At 41.0% G+C, this 23,911-nt stretch overlaps 1 protein-coding gene across 37 annotated transcripts in view; it reads left to right on the top strand.

The window, feature by feature from the left end:
• LOC118302538 overlaps nt 1-23,911 on the top strand; it is a 114,011-nt gene that overhangs the window by 5,196 nt on the left and 84,904 nt on the right. For 34 of the 37 annotated variants that reach the window (XR_004790583.1, XR_004790580.1, XR_004790582.1 and 31 more), the window contains exon 3: nt 18,791-18,951. The exons of the other annotated variants lie outside the window; for them this stretch is intronic. The gene's annotated coding sequence lies outside the window, so the exon portion shown is untranslated. The remainder of the gene's footprint in view (nt 1-18,790; nt 18,952-23,911) is intronic. 37 annotated transcript variants of the gene reach the window in all.

The raw sequence follows: 23,911 nt of genomic DNA, 5'->3' as shown, positions 1-23,911 counted from the left end.
AACAGATTTTCCCGAAATTTTATTGAAAAAGGAGAAACATTTCTCTTGATCATCTTTGAAATGTTTCTGCACCATGATTGGAGTCCAACTGTGGTGAATCCAATTGTTTGGACATGTTTTGGAAAGGCACATATTGGTCTATATAAGGTCTCACAGAAGACTAGGCCTATGGGGCTCAGAGATTTATTCGGAGGCACAGATCTTGTGAAGTTGACAAAAGAAGTTCTGCTTAATTGAAGTTTTCCAAGAGTCTTCAAAAGGTTCAGGTGCCTACTGTTTCTCTCAGTCATCTTTGAGGCATTTCTACACTTTGGTGTGTGTATAGTATATATATTTATGCATATATATTTAGAATATACACACGTGCCCCTGTTGTAAGCTGTATGTTATGCTGCATTTTTAATACTGGATCCATTAACCAGCTGTAAGGTTTCTTATGGCCTCTCTCTCTCTCTGTCTCCCTCTAGAGTTTAGTGTGCAGGCTGCATCTGTTGGTGATTGAGTAGAAGGTTGTTGTGGTCCGGAGGTTGAAGGCTGAGAGTGGGATAACTGAGGGGAAATTGAGCAGCCCATACAAAGAAGTGGAGTTACTGTGGGCTAAATGATCAATGACATTGATCAGCCAGTCAATCCTGTAGTCTATATTCTTCTCTGTTTACACTCTCCCATTGCCACTGTGTTAAACTGAGCGTTCTCTAAGCAGCCACCTTGGGGACCCTCTAAAAGCCGGCCTCACACCCGTCATTGATTGACATGTCGATTAACTTGGAAGCTGTTGACAGCACAGTTGTTAGCCATCTTAAACATTAATGATGATGGGGAGTCATTGGCTTGAGTTACACTCTGGACCAAGAAAAAGATGCATTCATTTTCTAGCATAGTAATGCTTTAAATGAAGTGAAACAAACAAAAACTTTGAACAAACAAACAGCAAAATAGCGACCCATAATGCACCAGTGCTTTATCTTTGTGATGGCTAAAGATGTATGAAAGCTGTGAATCTTTTGACTTAAGTCACCTGCCTGTGCTTTCTTTGATCATCAGAACATCAGACCATAACTGAAATGTTGTAGATATACATTTGAGGATGGGGGTGACTGTGAAGAAAATCTCCCATTCAAAGTCCTTATTTGCAAGGATGACTATTGCAAAATGAGGGGTTTTCAAGTGGTTCCCGCTTAAAAGACAAGAAGAGTTATGTCACTTGGAAGCACATCCATTCAGTGGGACAATGCTGTGGGGATGACGCATGCACGCTTTCTGAATTTTAGAATTTCTTAACAGATGATGAGTTGTCCTATTATAATGATTTGTGAGGAAACATTTTTATGTATTTGAAAAATGATTCTGATTCAGTTGACATCATTAGTCTTGTTGTTGTGTAGCAGTTGACAATGTTGACAATATCATTTGGACGATTTAGAAAGTGCGGATGAATCATCCCCTTGCTAAGTGTAAGCATCACCTGTGTGTGTGTGTGTGTGTGTGTGTGTGTGTGTGTGTGTGTGTGTGTGTGTGTGTGTGTGTGTGTGTGTGTGTGTGTGTGTGTGTGTGTGTGTGTGTGTGTGTGTGTGTGTGTGTGTGTGTGTGTGTGTGTGTGTGTGTGTGTGTGTGTGTGTGTGTGTGTGTGTGTGTGTGTGTGTGTGTGTGTGGATAATTGCGTCATGTGTGCAGACTACCACATGCCCCCTGCTCCCTGCATCAACCTCACACATGTTTATTCTTTTATGTGTCATTTACTGCCTGTAAACAGTTTGTGTAAAGCAATTTATAGATAGTTTGTAGTTCTAAGTTCCTTGAGCCTTCCTAAATATATGCTTAAATTATACAAACTCTTCACTTTAATAGACACACAGTAATGGGCGGACATTGGCCTGGCTGCAGGGACCAGTGCCTCTGAAAATGGCTGTGCCCCAGTAATGCTAATGACCAAACTTCAGTGTGATGCACCCCAAGCAGAGAAAGTGCAGTCTTAACCCAACATGAAGTATTTTTTGCTGGGTTTCCCTTTATTTCCTTTTATTTTATTCATTTCTTTCCAGGTCACCACACCAGGTTTACGTTAAGCTCCTTCTTGCCGCTTCCAGCTTCCACAGACCTCTGGTGGTCGTCAACACATTAAAAATTGTGCTGCCTCTTTACAAGATTGTCTTTAATCTTTTGCCTCTTCCATGTCACCTCGAAACATGTGGAGGCTGATATGATAATGATGTGGACCTGTCCAGGGTATTAGAGTTAAGCTGGCTGATTAGGCTGCACATCGATTAGTCTATCACTCAGCACTGGCCAGGTCCGGGCATCTTGGGGGAGCGAGGGTCGGGTGGTGGTGGTGGTGGTGGGGGGGGGGGAGATTGACAGCCATGTCTGAAGAAATGACCTCACTTAATGTGACTCTCAAACATACACACAACAGAACATGTTTGCTTTTACATCAGGTACACAAACAATAGTTCGGCCTCAGAGTTCTATCACTTCTCAAGAAGATCCTCAGGCATTTTCTGGGCCTGTGTTTAATTTCCCTGGTGGCAGAATCAAATTAGATTATTGAATATATTACTGAATTACACAAAGTATACAAAGTGTTTTCATGTCGTGTCTTGCAGTATTGCTGTGATTAAACTCTTCATGACTGCAGATTGATTTTTAATGGATGAAAAAGAAAATAACAGATGAAGTCATGATAAAGGCAATGTAAAAGATATCTTTCAGTAAGAAAACCTTTGAAAATGACCGGAACTCTGCACTTTGTGGATTCAAATCTCAATGTCAGTGCCCGAATGTAATGGCCACACACTCGTAGTGGTACTTACTGTACGTTTACATTCTAAGCATACATTCATCTAATACTGTGGGAGCAATTGATGAGTAGGAACCCAGATCATTTCATTGTTCCTAGTTTGTATCAGAGGAAAATTCAAGACCTGTTTCAGGGCAAAGAGTGGTGTTCCTTGTGACAAGGATCACTGTGCAGAGCACCTTGCCAATCAAAATTTGAGACCACAAATGAAGCATAATGAAAATGAATAATTCATGAATAAATGCATAATAAAAGATCAAATTAAAAACACATTAAATCGATAATCGGGTAAAAAACGCTTCATTGGTTTGGCACAAGAGTCTCTAATGTCAAGTGACCGGTGGTTGGAGGTCTGCAGACTTGTAACGTGTGCAACCTACATATGACAAAGTATGTTGGAAAAGGGAAAGAGACAAAGGTGCAATGTAGGAAAAAACAGTAAGATAAATCTGGGTTAAAGGAGGGGTGTGGCAGGAGAAACAGACCAGCCAAGGAAAGGCTAGGATCCCTTCCTCAACATGCTTTTAATCCCGAAACAAAGTCATTAAGGTTCACAGCTACAGAAGAGGCCAATTAGTAGCAGGGCGTAGGCAAGAGTCTGGAGAAAGGCATCATTTGCTGCAGGAACCCAGGCCTTTTATCGGACCAGTGGGGAACCTCCCTTATGCACCCAGGGAATCAGAAGGCCTGTCAGACATCTCATGAAGACATTTTTACTTCCAATAATTCATTTCTCCTCAGAAACAGAGCAGTGGTGAGGAGCAGGGAGGGAGCTCTGATATGCCAAAGCTCAATGAAATAGAAATATTTTTGACCTCTGCTGTTGTTGGTGTTCATGTCCCAAAAATGACTTTTAAGTTGATAGTAGTAATAAGTACAACGAGATAACACAGGTAGAATTAAGAAATATGTTGTAGAATTTGTCAGTGTATGTTAGTTTAAAACTTTACCTCACTGTTAAAAAATATATTATATTTAATGTTGAATTACATTACATTAAATTCATTTAGCTAACGCTAAATGAAACATGAACATCATGTGTCTTCATCTCCTATTATTAGCTGTTGCAATCATACCCCATCTCTTTTGTTAATTTGTTTTCTTTCCCCTTACAGACACATCTACACACTGTATAGAAATCCTCAGTTATCCCTCAGAAAGCTCCACTTTGTTCCAATTAGCTGCTAAATCTACCAGTGTGGTGATTTAATGCAGGGATTGAGTGAGGGGCAAAGGCTTGATCTGCACTCCCTTGTTTACTAAAATAATTGATATGATCAGATTCTTGGTGATTAATGGGCTTACTAAAGTAGTCGAGAGCTGAGCAGCGTTGTCTGAATGCAAAGCTCAAGGATCATATTACCTTTTTTCCTGGAGTCAACTAATTACTGTTTTCAGCTAAGCTCGGTGTGGAATAAAGACTGGAGAGAGCAACGGGAAAACATGAGAAGTGTTATTCTTCTGGTTAAGTAAGATATCACTTGAACTTCTGTTGTTCCACTCAGTTTCAATTTCACAAATTATGGTCATTTGCACTGTACTGCAATGCTCTCAGCTCCACTGCTGAACGAAGCAAAGTCGGATAAACTACTTTTTGTATGAGACGCTGGAACAGCGTCCTCTATTGCCATCCAGCGTGATTGATGCGCTGTCAGCAGGAAAAGAGGCATTCACGGGTGTCCTCCAGGATTTTATAACATTATACCTGTAATTGTAATAACAGATGTGGACACAATTTGTATTTCTCTGATTGTATGGAAATCAGCACTTTTTTTTTACCTGGACAAAGCCATTAAAATTTAATTATTTTCATAATTGTAGGTGAGGAGTAAGTTTTTTTTATGAATTCTTCTCATAATGAAAACAATATTCTGTATAGATAAGAATCTAGAACCAGAAGTGCATGACATATTCAAATGTGGACATTCCTGGTTGCAACTTTCCGATAAAAAAACCTGATTCAACTTTGAAAAGTTGAAACTGCAGTGGGTTCAGTGGACCACCACGGGAGATGAAGCATGAGGGTGGATGACATGAGATATAGTCATCTTTGTCAACAAGCAGAACCTCCCGAGAACTATTGATAATGAAACAATATGCTGGTTTGGACTGATTCTCATAAAAATGGCGTCTTAGTTGCTGTAACTGACCTTTTAACTGTCTGCTTGGTTTACACGAGTGCAAGAGTTTTTTTCTGAAAGCACAGTGGGAGCACTCTTTGCCCTCTTGGAGAGCTTTTAAGTTGCTGGTGGAAACCCGTGTTTGTTGTGTAAAGTGTGTGTGGGGCTGTAGAGATGGTCTGTTAGATGTTCTACCACAGCTACCTTTTCTGACTTGCAGCACTGTGCGGGATGGATTATTCCTTTCTCTGTGATGTCCTGTTTTAGAATCTTAACATTCAGCTTAAGGTTAGGGTTTGGTGTGGCACCTGGCTATTCTTTTTTTTATCAGAATATATACGATTTTCTCAACCAAGTCAGAGAAGAAGCAAAGGCCAAAATGGCTAAATAATGTATCTGTAAGTCTTTAGAATGGTAGATGTGAGAATGTGTTTTTACTGTATTTCAGAATACAACCGGTACCAATCTATCCATATCATGCCAGCCTTCGGAGGGAACTGAACTACTTCCTGCCTGCCTGTCTGCCATTATTTGCAATGCTGATTGATGGCTTTTTCTCAAACCCCCTCCACCCAACACTGCAACTGTGGCTTGCCGCCTCTTTATTTCTGTCTTCTTTTGGTTCCTTTTCCCCTTTTGCTCGGCTTCTATCACTTTCTTTGTGTTTTTCTGTAGACTGTGAGCTGATATCATCCTTTGAAAAGGTAATGATCCCACTGTGTTGAGATTATGTATGTGTGCTGCACAGCGTAATGGCCTGGCTTTTTATTGCCTGCCGCATACTAATCCCACAACTGAAGGAATGAGATGACACCTGCAGTGAGCTGTGTGCGAGCTGCAGCCTCACATGAAAGAATGGCCATTAAAAATGATCAAAGAAATTACTGCACTCGGTTGCACAACACTGCTCTCACGCCTGGCTAGGTGTACATCCCTCTGCCCCAACAGGCGCGCGCGCACACACACTCACACACACACACACACACACACAAACACACACAAACATGGACGTGCACTAATTAGTATCTCCCTGTGATGGATATTTTCCAAGTGATCCTCCGTGGAAATGTCCTCTGCATAGTTGCCTTAGGCTCTCTGCAGATACTGATGCACCCACGCTTGCTGATAGGAAATGGAGGACAAGCATGAGTTCAAAATGATAGTCTGTTCTCCATACCGCTACCACAAATTATTAATGGACATATTACCGTAAGTGTTTTTAACTGAATTTTTTATCACACCTTTTCTTTCGGGGGTCTTTTGTTATATTAAGAAATTATTTCAAACTTTAGCCATCACATTTACATGTTTGCTTTGTTAATGACAAAATGAGTTTGCTCTTTGGGAATGCAGTCACGGGGAGAGTTGAGAATCTCATTGCGCTTGAAACTACATTTTTACAATTATCACAATGGTGAACATTTGCAATACAATTATGGTTGAATTGACTTCCTCCGAGCAGGCTTTCTACAATACTGCATTAATCCAACTCTACTGAACTGTCTGAGTCTTCCACTTCCACCCCCTTGTCATTCTTTGCTTGTGTGTTCTTTCTCTTGATTGTGCATCTGTCTGTGTTTGCCCTCTTCACCAGCTGCAGGCCGGTGCGTTCTGGGAGGTGACACAGTGTGAGGCAGGCAGCTTTCCTCATAGCAAGTCCTTTACTAGCAGATGACACTTTTATAGTCAGTCCTCATCAACTTGGAGAGAGTGTGGTTATCTCACAGTTCTGAGAAAGGAGATTCCTTTTCTCAGTACTCGTCCTTCCTCTCCCTAGCGCCTCCTTGTCTCTCCCTCAGCGGTCCATTTTGGAACCATGCTGCATGGTTTGGTGGGAAATTTCTCTGCCTTTTCATGTTTCGGAGGGCGCAGAATCTGCCTCCATTAGGTTGTATCATCTTGTGATGTATGATATATGCACAGAAAGGCAATCTGATGTTTATTCATGACTTTCAAGGCAATGCCTCAGTGAAGCCCTCTGATTTCCTTTTAAGGAACAAATCTAGGTGAGATTGAGACTTCAATTTAAAGGCACATGGACCATCCTGCAGCACCTCTTCTATGTTTCTCTTTTCCTCTCTCTCTCGCCCTTTCACATATATATGCTCTCTCTCTCTCATCTCTCTCAATTCTCCCTCGATATTTTTTAGATATTAGTCAGATTTAATTTATTTGACCCTTAGAAAAAAGATCACATGCAGTTATTTCCTTCTGATATTGCTTGGCCGTCTCCCTATCTTGCCTCTGTTCTTAACTGAGGACTTTGATGAAGCGATGGATTTAGATAGTTTTATAGTAAGCTGGTACGTTAATGAGACACCACCACTGTGAAACTAAAAGGCCCTCTGGTCACACATGTCACACACACACACGCAATGCACACACACACCAACACACACACACACACACACACACACACACACAGAAATATATATAGAAATTTACATTGATATATTGTGTATATGAAACAGCTATGGCCACATTGACTGCTGCCGTCTTATGTCCACCACACTTTGTCCGTTCATTTGTGCTATTGACTACGCAAAGAATCTGATGCTGGATGAAATCTGCACCTTTTTTGTTGTCACAATTGCAAACCAGCAGGTTCTTTATAATTTTTACTCCAGTGTGTTTTTAAAGTAACCATGATTCAAAATGTTTCCCTATTTATCTTTTAAATAGCTTTTTAATGGTAATAAAACCACAGCTATCCATCATACTGGCATAGGTCCATGCCTTTGATGGGACTCCTCCTATTCTCAATGACCCACCCTCCAACAGCACATGCATCATAATGTATGAGGGATCCACTGCAGAATTAGCCTTTAACATGTACATGTACGATGGCCAGTCATGCAGTGTAGTCGTGTTTGTATGTCATATGTAGTTTGGCTGCTGCCTGCATGTTTTTGGCAAATTGACACCTGGGATGCCCGGTATCAATACTCCATACAAGGAGAAGGGAATGCAATATGTAGACCAGGAACATTTAAACATGTTTATTTGGCTTTGCATGTGTTTAAAAAAAAATTGTACTGGGCAGATCCCTCTTCCATCATCCAATGTTTGATTTGAATATCTAAAGTGCAGTATGATCCTGTTATATTTTGTGGATGCGTTGGAGCATGAGTGAGGCAAAAGACTACATTTTGTATTAATCATTCGTAATACTGTGCTAATAACCATATGTCCTTGCCTTGAGTGGTTCATAGTCTAACCTTATATGATAAATAATGCAAATGTAGCAACCTCTGCAAATGCCAGAGAAAATGAGGTAGAAGGGAGAGAGAGGGCAGGAGAGTGAAGGAATAGAGACAGCAGAATGAGAGAGCAGGATCCACCATAACTAACTGATTGTTGTGCTATCAAACTGATTTGCATGAAAAAGGCTGGCCTAATTGCAACACTTAGCTGCAACATACTGATAATACGGAGAAGGATTACAAAAGGACATGGAGGAGCTTTTATTAAGAAGGATTTCCTCTGTGTCTTTGAGAGATGCAACACCACCCTCTGTTTCAAAGCAGTGTGTGCCTCACCTTGTCCTGTCTAACATCACATATCCATCATGCAGATGCATACACATTGTTGTCTCGGCGTTCATTACCATATAAATCATTTCAACTGTTTCATACTAACATTAGAACCAAATAAGTTTGGACCAGAAAAATTAAATTACGTAGTATTTTTCTTTCAAAAAAGGCAGGTTTCTTAGAGGCATTCTAAACAAACTATCTGCAAGAATGAAATGATCCTTACAAATAGATGCTGGCTTTTTCACTGAGGAAGGTGGCGGAATAAATAGGACTATCAGTCCAAAGCTGTTTTACTCAGCGGTTGGATTTTACTAGAGATTTTCAAACACCATACACTCAAAACACAGATCCACATGCATGTTTAAAACAATTTAAAGCCATATAACTGACGTTGGTACTTTTAAGAGAGAGTCCTGAGAGAGAGAGAGATTTTTAGATTTTTAAAAAACAATGTTTATCAAGATTTACCAGAGAACATCACGGTCCTCTACAAATGAAAAGAAAAAACACACACAACAACAACAACACAAAACAAAAAAATAACTGAAAAGACAGAATAAATCAGGTCATAAAAACAGAGTGAAAGATGAGCTCTCCCTCCTTCACTGAACACACAGCCATGGTGAAACAACACTGGTTTAAAAACTCTTGTATGTCTTTCATCAGAGAGTGGAACCTGAAATCCAGAGAGAGAGAGAGAGAGAGAGAGAGAGAGTATAAGAAGTTAGGTGTTTTGAAAGGTTAAGGGTGTGGAAAAGCACAAAGTTGTTGGTTGCGCTTTAGCACATGGCTTCCTGATGCTGCTGAAGGCAGTACTTCCCTTTATTTCCTTTCTTTAATAATAAATGATGGATGCTTCAAATTACGAGACAGTGCTGGGAAAATCTAATTTAGTCTTGGGTGTTGTAGGGAGGGTGTAAAAAACAGTTCTGTATCAAAGGCCCTTGTTTCGCTTTAATATTTGTAGGGGAACCTGTTGAATGATGTAATGTGCCATGTAATAATGAATCTTGTGTGCTTGTAACAAATCATCTAGTTCCTCCCCATGGTCTTTCCTTGCCAGACATTGATTTAGACCATATTCACAATGTCATAATGTCTAATGAAGTCTGTTTTTTGTTTGATTGTTTTAGCACTGGCTTGTTTGTTTATTTATTGTTTCATGTGTGGATAAAGATATGAGCAGTGAGTTCACTAACCCTTCTTAGTACTGTAATGTGTATACTGCGGCCAAGTTTGCTAAAACACGAGGGCCTTTCATTTTCTAATCCTTAAACTCAAACCTTTTTCTCCGTAAAGTTTGCTCATACATGTGTTCCAAGCTGGTTTCAGCAAACCCTATCAACTGCAAAAACTAAATTGATTGTTCTATCTTGATGAATGCCACTAATGATCAGTTACATATTCATTAGATGCGATCATCAGCATAATCAACTCCCTTAAATTATTGTGTAAGGCTGCTATTTTTTTTTATTAAGTTTAACTCGCAAATCTTTTAATTTCTGTTCTATTTAGATCGGCCAGTAACCCTACTGGGGTTAAATACATGTTTCTCTGTGAGAAAAGCATATTGATGTATATTGGCAACATTCATGTTTGCTTTTTACTTCTATATATTAATATGTTGCATCAATTGAACAACAAGAAATGTTATCGTTATTTTGGTTACTAGAAAAATAACCTACAAGTGATGAAATACACTGTTGTTCTGCATAATGCAGCTTGAGAGGACATGTGAGAGCTGCAACAGAATCAACTTATCGTATTGTTTACTACATGGGGAAAATTGTACTTACTGTTCGGTAGCTTTAAATCATGAGAGCAGTTCAAGATGAACTGACTTCAGGACCACTTAAAAATAGAGCAAGATTTTGGTTTTGTTTGCTTATTTAGTTATTTAACATTTCATCTTTACATTTAGGAACAAGTGAGAATTCATGCAGACAAAAGATCTGCAGGCTGCAAAATATATAAAAAAATTTTTTACCAATGAAGTAAATTTTGAAGGTTTTTTTTCTCAGAGCAGAGTGACATGGTAACCTTGGGAGAGACACCATCTCAGCATCATGATACTCAAAAGGCTCAGATATTACAATTAAAAATATATGACAAAAATTAGACTAACATTTCAATGAGGAAAACTAGACAGTAGTTATAGCAATTACATATATATATATTATCATGGGGTTGATATTATTTGTGGTCAGTTGCTGCAACACAAATGCTCATTTAAAGAAACCTCATTTTTTCTGGGTACATTAGTGTTTCCTGTCACTTCTGTTTCTCTCCTACTAGTAGACATCTACCGCAGAGTGTTTAGATGTATCTATTTACTCTTTCCTATCTCTGTTGCTTGTATTTCCCCATTAATTTCTCTCATTCTTTCCTCACCACATCTTCAATTACAGTAGATACTGGTGCATATGTCTCTGATGTCCCAGTCTTCATCGTTCTTATGTGCCACCATTTGTAATTCTCTCCTCTAGTGCCCTTGGGAGAGTCTGTTTTTTCAAGAAATTTATATTTAACTTCACCCTTAAAAGTGTCTCTACCACAACACAGGTGTTGTCACAGTTGGAAAACCATTAGCCAACTATGATTTCACTTTTACTCCTCCTGCTGAAATAACTTTGTAAGCAATACTTACTAAAGTATATCCAAGAACTTGGCCTTGCCAACTTAAACTTTTAGCATATTGCTGTTAAGTCTAATCATATAAATATATATATTTTCAAGTATAAATATTTGATACATTTAAAAAATGAATCACACACAAATTCCTTCATTTTCAACCTCAGAGTAATTTGACCTGTCAGTCTTCTTCCGTCAGTGATTGATTTTTTGACTGCACTGGTCCGGGCTCAAACCCGCAGCCCCAAGTATGGGAGACCGACGCGCTAACCATGGAGCCAAAACCCCTGGTTCGTTGTGTCCGCCGCTAACACGTTTCTTAAGCTGTCGATGAGTGATGTTTACAAACTGCACACAATGCACACAAACTGGATTATTTTTTTGGTGCACACACAGAAGCGACAGCTTGCGAATATGATAGCAAAATGTTGGCTGACATGATCATTGGAATGAAATTCAAAATCGTATTGAGCTCAGTGATACGAAATGTATTTACACTGACGCGCTGCAACCTAAGCTCACCATTACTACCCATCATCACTGTCCCCCTTTTCTTCTTGTTCCGTATTCATAACCCACCCCAACACATTTTCTCTGCTCTGTCTGATCTTGCACACCATCTTCACAGTGACTTGTGTGATGGTTGGCAGGCGAGATATTGCTGTAATGAAGCCAACATCCAAAGCAAGTCTAGCTTTTTAGTTCCTGCAGAGATTGGCTAATACTCCTGTCCACCACATTGAGAAATATAAGGTGAAATAGGCATTTCATCTTAATGAACCTCTCCCTCTGAGTCGACACAAGACGGAGGCAAATCTATAAAAAGTTCTGAGACGTAAAAGGCATAAAAGGCTGTTAGCTCTAAAGGACAAGCTTCTGTTTTTGGCCATGGTTTAGGTAGTTCTCCAGATTTGCACTGAAAACACTGCTTAATATCTTTGGCTTTTGGGGGAAAATGAAAAGGGTTCTCAAGGTCCTTATTACAAGCCCATTTTACCAGTCATTTTCAAACAAGGCCTTCATCTACAATATTTCCGTTCCCTCCATCCTCCCTTTGGAACCGTATGTGAGACTGGACGTATGTGAGGAACAGACATTGAAGCTCAATAAACCTCTCTGACCAGCTACATAGTGACTATAATGAACAGATCTAAGATGCCAATTCAACAACACTTGCAATCCTTGTGTTGACTGGTTAAAAAAAATACTTTACCTGTTGATATAATCAATAAACAACTGTAAGACCATAAAATAGAACCATGCAAACACATAGTCTACTCACACAACAGGCAGCAGACTGTGAACAACTATTTTGAAAGATATAAAACAGACCGCTGACGACTCCCTGCAGATAATATTTGCTTCATTTACACCAAGATTTTGTATTAGTGAGTTGACTGATGCCCGCAGTACTTACACATATAGATATGTGTCTTCTTGCTTGACAAAGGCCTATTGTCTAAGTTGGCTCCTTCTTTTGAGCAGTTCTCATAACTGTAAAAGAAATGTCTTTTTCAGTCCAATTAAGTCTGTCATTGCCCTTTACCAGTAAAGTGTGGCGGCAGCAGTTTTTTTTTCTTTTACAGCCAGCAGAGGTCATGTTCATGTGTGCTTGCCTAGCTCTATTCTTCAGTGCTTCTTGCCTTTTTCCTCATCACATTCACAGCTCAGCTCATTTTGAGTGGGTGGGACAGGGGAGATTTCAACCATACAGGTTGTCTCCTGACAGTACTGTAAATTGTGAGTAACATGTAATTTCTAGAGGCTCTCAGTGTCGCAGGTTCATAGTTTTTCAGCCGTACTTAAGTATTATTAGATCAGTATGGCATATGGGACAGAGAACATCCAGTTGCAGGTATCTTTCTGACATGCTCAGCACTGGGAGACCATCTTCGCAGCCACAGTGCATCAGGATGATGCTCTCAAAGATGCAGGGGAGTAATGGAGGTGAGCAAAGTAGGAATCAACATAAATCAAAATAAATAAGAAAAAAAAAGATTACAGCTAGATTAATGGGATAGGAGTAAATTGGTGTTAAAGTGGTAGGTAGGTGGTACAGGGGGAGGCCACTAATGACAAGGTGCACTCCAGGATGCAGTTTCTCTCCAAACTAAATAAACTTCACTGTGCATGCACATTAAAAAAGGCAGTTTTATGGCCAAAAGTGCAATGTTTTGCTTTTATCATTGTCGATACAGGCACACGCCCAATGTACACATGGTGGTCAGCCAAACATGGATCATGATCATTCCCACATGCAATCTCATGCACTCTACCTCCTGCTATCCTCTGCATGTGGTCAACAGTGTCTTGTTTTATACATGTCATTTGCACAACATGACTTGGTTTTCCTTTTGTGTCTCCTTTGCAAAGTCCTCCCTTTTGCCTGGTAGTCAACATTTGCTCACATCATCTTATTTTACAGCAGCTTAGTGAATGGACACTGCAAATGGGATTCATTCAAAGATGCTCTATCTCTTCCTTTAGTTACATACTTTTGCAAAAATATAAACAGCACTTGGTTGTTCTGATTCTGGAGTACCCTTCTCTGTCTTTATAATATGTCATTTATGTGGCAAAATGTACAACAAACTCTATCTTTACTCTTGATCCTTTTTCTTCCTTCATATAAAATTTGAGGTAAAAACCTTATTTTCCAGCAAAAGATGCCATTGCTTGACTTCACTGAGGATGCCAGCTGTGGTCCAGGAATGAGTTGGTGGTTCTACAGGGCTAAAATGTAAAGTAGCATGCTTTGTAAGTCGCTCCTTCTATGCATTTTATATCAAAGTAGCATCTGAAAACTATTAAGTGTGTGGTGTGAGATGCATTAGAAAGATGGGGTGTAAGAGTGGTGGTGTTAACTGTCTGCTGGCGTAATGAGAGTGTGAGCTGTCATAGACACGCATGTAATGGCTCCCTTGCCAGCTGCCCAGTTCAGCCCCTGTGGGACATAGCACAGACACACTTTCTTTCGCTCTGTCTCTTCTCCTGCACTTCCCTCCTCCCTCACTTCCTTTCCCTTCCTACCTTGTTAAACTCTGACCCGGGCAGGGACCATGGCAGGCCTCTCATATCTTTTGTCTCTTTCTATTGCACAGATAGTAAATTGTACACATGCCAACATTCACATACACACATACGAATCTCACTGAGCATGCAGGACTCAGGAGGGGCATTTAGTGACTGTATCCCATAGGATGGTCTGCTCTATTCAGAATACAGTGGGCTTTTCATGGGCAGTCAATTCTACCCGCACTGAAACAGGCAAACAGGCAGCAGCTTCTCAGTGGACCAGGCAGAATGGTCACACTCTAATGGTACATCTTTATCTCTCTGACAGCCATAGTATACTTTAAGGACTGCTCTGTTAGAGTGAGTTCACACTCAGCTTCCTTCTGGACACATTCTTCAAGTACAAGGTCATTTTATTCTTGTAGTTTGACTGAAAAAAGGGGTTTTCTGCTTCTTGTTAAATGTAATGTTATTAAAGGGGCAAACTAAATATCTTATTGTTAGTTATATATTGTTTTTGGCTATAATGTGTTTGCAGCACCACAAATCCACTCTATTGCTGCTCTCAGACATGCACTGAAGTTCGGAATGTGAATGTCAGTGTGCGCCCATGTCAGAACGCAGCAGGAAGATCTCCATAAGATTCACGGCGAGCGAGTCGACTTATTGATGACTGTAAACAAAATCACTGCTTTCCCTAATGTCCTCCCTCCTGCATGCTCTACCCAGACACAACAGAACGTTCCAGAAATGTTCCTGCTGTTGTAATGTGTCTGACTCTGACCCTATTTTATGGACATTTTCTGTAGTTGATGTCTGAAAACAGCTTTCGTCTAAGTGGTCTCCCCATCCGTTTCCCCTCTGCTCCCATCCTATAAGCATTCATCCCTTGAGGCTTGTAGTTATGAGAGTTCTTTCTTTAGCCATTGCTGCTATTATTAATGGCATCTTCATGCTGACTGATTATCATATTGTGTAGCTTGATTGACAATTGACCTTCACACCAGTTTATGAAGCGCCGACAAGATACAGTGGGTCACCTCGGTCGCTGCATATTAATACTAATCAGATAGAATTACCAGGAACCAATTAATCTGCAGACCCCAGACAAGACGGTGGTTAAAGAGATAGAGCTGGTTCTCAGCTTGGCAGAGATGGTCCCTGCAGATTTGTGCATGGATTTCGCTGCAGGAGTGGTTTATTCCCACCAGCTCAGTTTCTGTGTGATGAGTCAAAAGGTGAGGCGCCATCGGTGTTTAAATGCTTAGGTGAGGTTGCATTGACCCAGCGTGGTACACAGCTGACTTCCAAAGAAAAACTTAATTGTGAACAATCAGGTTGCCTAAATGTGTGCTTTGTCAAGGCGGCATGTTTATTTTGTTGGAGGATATTTGTAAATTAATTTTGTGGACTAATAATCTACTCCTGCAACTGTATTCTCAGAATATATTGTTCTGTATGCATTAAGTAAGCTTGTTTTATCTACCTCACTGTTTGAAACAAATGTAATCTAACTGCTTTAGGTCTGAAAGACCAGCAGTAGTTTCGTTTATACAGATTATCATTATTTAAATTTTTAGTCAAGACCTTAGTTTTCGATCTTAAGGAGAAACGGTCTTAGAAACGGTCACTGTGTATAAAATGATTCAAAAGAAAAATCTTGAATATTTATATTCATTGTTTAACACAACCATAAAGAGACTGTATATTATGTCTTTGGTTTGAAAGTCCATGATTTAACTTGAGTTACATATAGAATCAGATAGAGAAAAAAGACATTTATACTATGTAGTATATTTTTTGACGATGCTTTGTGTAAAAGTATTCCTCATGGTGACTATAGTATAGTATAACTCATGGAAAGCATCGTTCTATCGGCATAGTTACCGTTGTCAGGTTTTTTCTCCCAGGCAATTCTGTTACCTTTTCAAATTGACCTCTGTGGATATGATTGATAATTAAACATTTTGATAGGAGGGTGAGGAAATAAATGCAGTGTTTGTTCAGAGGGAGACGGTACTCAGACAGTTGCAATATTAACTCACGCTGAGCTGCGTAATAAAGAGGGCCCGCATGCATATTAATATCAGCACTCTGCATAATGTCTACATCATATTACCGGCTCAGTAATACACAGACACCTCACTGGTGTCGCTTAACCTTTTCCTGTGCTTCACCATGGTTATTTCCATCCACATTCCCTCATGTGGAATGTGGATAACCCCGATCTCCTCTGGCAGAGTCCGCCAGGCTCTTTCCCACACTCGGCCAGTCTTGTACATCAACACTCTGGTGGAGGTGTGCAATACCAAACGAGTTCCTCATTACCTCCCTCCCACTCAGTTTGTTGAAGCTTTTGGAAGAACTACAGCGACATCTGCATGTGCCATGGTTACAGAGCGCCAGGCTCATACCCACCCACATCACTAGGCTTCCCCTGCCAGCCTGCTCCCCATCTGTACCGCCCCGCCTCCTCGCCCCTGCGGCACACCTCTCTCAAATTACTAAACATGGCTAATTGTGTGAGGCGTGAAGTGCACTTCATTTGAATATTCTGGCTTGGGGGGGATTTGCCTTTCATAGGGGAAGAATTAACCAAGGATGTCTGAAAAAAAGGAGGATCCACAATTAGATACTCAGGTCTCAGTGGAGTAAAATTTTACCGCCAAAGTTGTTGTTTTCCCAGACGTTAATGTAATATTTCACCAGGATATTGTTTTGTTGAGAACTTCAATTTTTTATTTTAATTTTAAATTCACAGTAATCCAAGTCTTCTTTAGCAAGTGATTCTGTAAGAAAGAGAATTTTTACCATCTCCTTCAATACTGTTTTCAGTTAAGATTATATTGATGTAAAATGAGGCAGAACATTCTTTTAGAATTATCTAAAGTGCTATAGTGGGTCACAGAGCGTATCTACATCCTCCTTAATGCTGTTAAGTTCATAAAATGTGCAACATGTTGAATCTCACAATATGTCCTTCACGTGTGTCTAGGGGGGGAATAATCTAGCATTAAATAATTTAAACATAATCGGCCTGTTTCTGAAGCAAGAATCAGGGTTGGGTTGGGTTTGTTTTCTGTTTTTTTAGGGTATGTTTATGTAAGGAATACAATTTGTGGCTTTCTATCAGAAAATCATGGGAAATACAGAGTCTTTTTATTCCCATCAAGTAAAACGGTCTTTAGTCACTTAGCTTGCACTAAGCAACCTCCTGACAACAGTCACCTGCATTGCTCTGCCCTCGTACATATAACATTTTAAACTCACGTTAACTCGCACAGGAATGAATGGCGGATTTTCCAATTTTTTTGTATTCACATGCAAATATTTCATGAAGTCTCAAAACGCAATAACAATCAAATAAATGTTTAATTCACTAATCCACAAACATCCACTAGTTCTACATGAACAGACATTCACAGTATGTGAGATTCTCAATTAATCTGTGTCGGGAAGGTTGAGCGCACTGACTTTTTTTAATTAATGTTGAATTAAACGAATTGGCAGCTTGCCAGAAATCCGGCACACATCTTTGAAGATTGTCATCGCATAATGAGTCGCTTTTTTTCTTGATATTTTATGCTTTTCTGTTTCCACTCCCTCGCTCTCCGCTGCCATTTGCTCGTATGCCTTAGCGATTTAATGATATGCAAATGAAATATGCATAAAACCATTCTGCTGGAGGATGATTAAGCACAGAGGACATTAGCCAGTGCCCGCCACAGTGTCTGTTGTCTCCTCTGCATTCCGCTTCGGCTAGGCGCCAACAACACCACTCTAATAAAGATCAATTCTGCTAATGTACTAATCATTTGAATGAAACAAATAATATCCAATTTGAGAGAAATTAGATTCCAGGAAGGTTTCCTCCAGCTCCAGTTTTGTAAGATCCAGAACCAGGAAAGGCAGATGTCTTCATATGTGAGAGTTGCTGGTCTAGAGAGCAGGCAGAGAGCAATGAGACCAGGTTTTCCAAGAAGGAGCACTTGAACATCACTGGCAATGCAGGAGATTTTCACTGCTTGTTTGTGAGTACTGTGGCATTATTTGACTGCTGGCATGTAACGAAGGAAGAAAAATATCCCCGTTCTTGCTTGCCCTCTCTCTCTCTCTCGCTCTCTCTCTTTCTCTCTCACACACACTCTCACTAACACACACACACACACACACACACTCCACCCCCCAATCCATTCTGCTCTCTCGTGCAAGCCCTTTTTTTTTTGTAATCCATTTGTGTAATGAAGACGCTGCACAATTAACATCCCCTATGGAATTGAATAAAAGGGTGATTATCCAAAGTTCATTAGGTCCGAACGATTAGAATATCCACGTTCCCCCTTGATGAATATCGGGAAAAAAAAAATATGGCAACATTACAAATTAAATTGTTAATCGTATTTGTTGCGATCTCAATTATCGCATTTGAGGTGCCCAAAAAGATGCCATCTTTCACGCGATCCTTCCTCACTGGTGGCACAACCACATACGGACATCTTGGTAGTGCCCAGGTTGGGTAGCAAGCACAAAGATGTTATAATCCCTCCCTTTGGATGACTTCCTTAATTATTCATATTGCACAACCATGCCTCTTGTCCAAAGAAAAGCAGGGAAAAAAATGAAGACAGTAATTGTTGGCTGCCAGGGGATGAATATCCTTGCGTTGCTAATTACTGTTTTAATTCCGACAGCGTATTAACAAAGAAAACGAACTCGACGAAAGCCTCCGTTGTGCGGCTTTGCAGCGATGCCCGTCCTTGGCTCCGTGCCCGATGCCAGCGCACCTCGCGGGAACCACAGAAATGTTCCTCCCGACCCAGAGTGTACACCGAACCGCAACTCACACCAGTTGGTAAGTCTGTGTTGCATCTGTTTATGATAGTTTAGAGCAGGAGGGGAGATCCTGAAAGGGTGGAGTTTGTTCACTTCTTTAGGATGGTTGGCAAGAAGGGGGCAAAAAAAGTGGTGGAGATGTGGGGTGTGGGTGTGGAAGATGTAATGAGTTCCCACGGCCTCACTACCCCCAGTTTGGTTGCAGGCAGGCCAGCACCTCCCCCTGTGTCTCTTGAACTCAGGTTGCCTCCTTCTTCCTGTGCCTTCTGTGCCCATTCCAGTTCCTGTTGAGTCCGTGTCACCTCTCTCACGTAGATCTTATGCGACTTGATACTATATTGAGCCTATAGGAATTCAAGTACATGGTGATTGCAGTGAATATGGATGAATCTATCTATCTTTACATGACTTTTTAAGTTTTGACTGTCAAAGAAAAAAAATGTCTAAGAGGAAAACAGGATGTGTGATTAATTTGGATATGCTCTCGAAAATTAATCGATTCCTGTCTGTCCTCTGATTATAATTATTTTTTTGCAGTCCATTAGTATGCATTCTCATGTTTGCATTTTTTTCTCTCTCTTCTCTGACACTGTAAACAGCTGCTATTGAGCTTCAGGCACAGTCCCTCAGGTCCAGGCGCCCCCCCCCCCCCCCAATGAAGGCAGGCATGCTAGCAATTGGCAGATGGGCAGCGTCTGCTGCAGCAATGCCTATGGTTAGATGTTCAATGTGGCTGCCAGCCAGTGCAATAACAAATAGCAGTTTACCCTTGTGATAATGTGGGGTTAACGGGGAAGGGAGTTGGCACAAAAAAGAGGCACTCGCTTCACACCCTCTACTAATAGCTGAACAGTTTGCCGCCTTTGTCTTGCTTCATCTTGTTTTTGTTGTTTTATCCCCTTTATGGATTCTTTTGTTGATTCTTGTGACTCAGGGTGGCACCCTAATTAACGAAGTACATCTTTCCCTAATTAGTCATATCAGGCGCTGCGATGTCTCTGTTTGTTCTCTTCTCCTTTTTTTGCCAACCGATATACGACGGGTATCCAATTGTGTCGATTTGGCTTAATTGTGGTATATCTCCCTTGTCCTTCGCCCGTTTTCGTGCCATATGCCATCACCGTCCCGCTGGCACAGCTCTTGAGACCCGCAAGTGTCAAATTATTGCTCCTTGGGCATCCTCCAAACCAATGAGTTTCACCCAAGTCCATAAATGCCAACTGTGAGATTGAAATGGTGATTGTCATCATCCAAGGGTGCATCCTTTACTGGTAACAGATGAGTTGGCATGGCGTCTCCTGCCCAGATGGCTGGCTGGCTGCTGGCACAGAGAGTTGTGCCTCAGAGAGAGAGAGCGAGAGAGAGAGAGAGAGTGGGCAGGAAGGAACGAGTAGGAGGAGCTTCCTTTTGTGCCACCGCCACACCCCCCCAGTTAAAACGAGAACAACAAAACAGCCCCAATTTTTCTATTGTTTCTGTTTTTAGAATTTCCATCTCCGTCATTAATCCCATGTGACACTCTGTCCATTTCCTGCTCCTGTGCACCCATCGCTGTTGGTTCACTTCCTGTCTCACATCTTCTGTGATACACAGTTTAGCTGGATGTCCACCCCTGTTCCAACATCGCGGTGCCATGCAGCAAAATGAATCCATCTGAATGGCAGCTTCCAAAATTCATTCAGTCGTAGGTCACATCTTGAAGTCTTAGTCAGCAGATGTTTACTCGTCCTCCAAAGGCGGTTCTGATGTTAAGGATGAATGTGTGCCTAAAGACCAGTATCTTCCATCCCAATATTTCTAAAATAGTCAAACATCCACAAAAAAGGAGAAAAAAAGTAAAAAAACATCTCAAAGCACGCAATGCTAGCAAAATGATGGCAGGACCCTTCTGTGTCCCAGGCTACATCAAACCACCTACCCTTGAGAGCGAACAGAAGTGCGCCTTGGTGCTACCACTGAATGGATGGCACTGTGCCAACTTCTCTCTGCCATCAACCGTATTCGCTCCTTGTTTCCCTTATTTGCCCATCCCCTTTCTCTCCAAGTCCCTCTCTTACCCACCCTCCTCCTCTCACTAGCTTTCCACATGCCCAAACACCCACCTTCCATTGCCCTCTTTTCTTCAATGGGCTGACATTAATTAACATTTCGGTTAATTGATTTTTAAAAAGATGACTTCTTCTGATTGCTCTCGTAAGCCGGCGAGTTGTTTCGCACCCTGCCGCGTTACCTCAGTGGCTGGCACTAGCTATACCTCTGTTTTGCCCTTCCTCCGCACTTGTCATGGATGGTGAAAAAGGGAGCTTCGACCCACGATCAGTAGCTCTAGTTTGGTGCAACAAAACCAGAATGAGCTTTGTCTGTATGTGCATGAGTGTAAGTTAATGTTCCGCTGACTGATACCACAACACAATTTTGTCCCGCTGTCACCTTTTTTTCTTTCTACATTTCATCAACCTCTCTTCCAGTTCTACCCACTCATCGCTCTTTCGCTGTCTGTAATTGTCATTAATTATATCACAATCACTTATTATTTTAAGCTGCTTTTTAATCATCCGTTATTTTTGTGGGAAAAGGATAAAAAGTGTACGGGTCGTAAACAAATGACTGCGTCTTCTGACATTTTTGTTAAAGCTCTGTTCATATCTTTTCTGTCTTTTGTCATTAGTGGTTTGGTCAGTAGCACGTATTCATATTCGTAATGATTCATTAAATCATTACCGTGGCCACATCTGCTTTTCCTCTTTTGTAGCTGTTATTCTGGTCTTTTGGTACGGATCTGATAAGGTTAAAAGCGGGAGACAGAAATAGTTTAATTATTTAATAAACCCCCCCTCCCTCAGAGGAGGGCATGCCCGCTGCTCTTAATTAGCAGTGCAGCAGCCTGCTCTAATAGTCGAGGCAGAATTTACTAATTAAGAGAGAAATGTATGAATACGACAACATACTTGGTGCGATTGCTATATAAATTCTTACATAATCTCGCTCTCTTTCTCGTCTCAGTATATGCCATGTGTACATTTTATGTTGGACAGTTTTTTGGCAGTGCAAGTAAAGATGATCCAAGCGCAGAAATGTTCTTCCTCGTTTTTGGAAGTGGTGTGTCATAAGAGCAGTGGCAAAGTGCTTCATGAGGCTCAAACATGATTTTTTTTCTTGTTTTTTTTTGTGTGGCTTTATTAAATAAAAACCAGCAACTGGGCAATTGAGGCAACAAGAGGAATCCATTATGCAAATGTATCTGTATTTGCATAATGTCTTATGCCAGGAATATGCAAATGAATCGTATAATTTATGAGCGCCTGTGTCTGTCTCATAGTGTTCCCATAACTTACAAAGAGTTTTTTTTTTCCCTCCTCCTCTCTCCTCCTATCCAAGCTGGCACGACATGCACCTTACTCTCAGACCAGACCCACACTAAACAAGCACACCCACAATAGAGGTTGCTGGCTGGGTACTATGACTGGGTGGGAAAAACTTGTCTGGCAGACTGATGAGGAATAAGGAGGCAAGCACAGGGAGGGGAGGGGATGAGTGGTATGGAAAAAAATCTACAAAGGCTCAGTAGCAGATGCTAATTCTCTAAAACAACTGCGAAACTAAATAAAATGAGAGACAAAAAACAAAGCCGGAAGATTTCAGCTGGGCGGAGCGACAACGATTTCTGACTTTCCTTTTTGGCTTTTTGCGAGAGCTTTGGTTCTGCCCTCTTTCTCTCGTCTTTGATGCCAGCTTTTGAGATTTTTTCCACCCCCCCTTGTCATCGGAGCTGGCAGCTTTTTTCCTCTTGTGGAGAATTTCCTCATGAGTCAGTTGGATGAAGGCAGCAGAGCGCTGGGTGGGATGGAGAGGAGAGAGAAACACAGAAGGAGGGAGAGGCATGGTTACGTGGGGCTCCAGTCACTCTCCACCAGTACCCTGGGATGCCACCACTCAGCCCAGCCAAGCCCTGCACAGAGCATCCAGGCTGTATCCAGGGAGACTAGGACCAGACACATCTTGGTGTTTGATGTAAATTGCACACCAGTTATTTGGGCTTCTCTTTCCCCAGCAGGATTCTGTTTGCCGCAATTATTCTATTACGACTCGTTTGCGATGATTGGCCTGCTTCACATAGCTGATGTGAGGCTAATGGCTAAAGGGGCAATTCTTAATTGTTCTGAAGAAAAAAAGCCACTGGGGACTGCGTGGAAGAAAAGGCTTCAACCATTGCGTTTCAATTCATTGAGGAGATGAATCTTGGGGGAAAAAAAACTTGTTTGTTTTGCTGAATTCCTCTTCAGGGCCTGTTTTCTCGCAGAAATTCCAGACTTCGTGTTGTCATATTTTTGCATCAACTGCCTCTGTGCTGGAAGCCGGAATGCACATTTTCTCTGTTTCTCAACTCACTTGGACACTGCTGAGCTTGTGATTGTAGAAAGGTGTTTGTAGACCAAGACTGCCACAATGCACACAAATGCAGGTTGTGTGAGTACGTCAGCATCATGTATGACTTCTTTCCTGAACACACACACACACACACACACACACACACACACACACACACACACACACACACACGCACAAACTTAAATAAGTGAAGTGTGTCACCTTGTCTGTTGCTGTATCAGGACTTTGGATTGGAACCAGGGCAGAGGACCATTCCCTGAAAATACAGACTCTCCCTCTGTGTATGATTTCACCTTTTAGCTGTGGTTCCTTCTTTTGCACTTGATTGTGGTCAGTGTGTTGCGAATTCCAAACCGGACCTTTCTTAAATAGCATGTCAAAATCGTCGTCCAATACTACTTCATATCATTAATTTTCCTTGTTGCATATTTATTCATGTTTTACCTTTCATAAAATGATGCTGTGTGAATACAGAGATTAATATTGCGTATTTGATATTCGCGCGAGCAATTATTTTCCTGAATTAGCATTCAACTGGCAGCTTATTATACCGCACAGATCTTTCATTATCTCTAATTAATCACTCATTT

Source organism: Scophthalmus maximus, chromosome 4, assembly GCF_022379125.1.
Source record: "Scophthalmus maximus strain ysfricsl-2021 chromosome 4, ASM2237912v1, whole genome shotgun sequence".
NCBI classification, from domain to species: Eukaryota; Metazoa; Chordata; class Actinopteri; order Pleuronectiformes; family Scophthalmidae; genus Scophthalmus; species Scophthalmus maximus.
The sequence above is the reverse complement of the archived record's forward strand: the minus strand, read 5'-3'. Positions and strand labels throughout refer to the sequence as shown.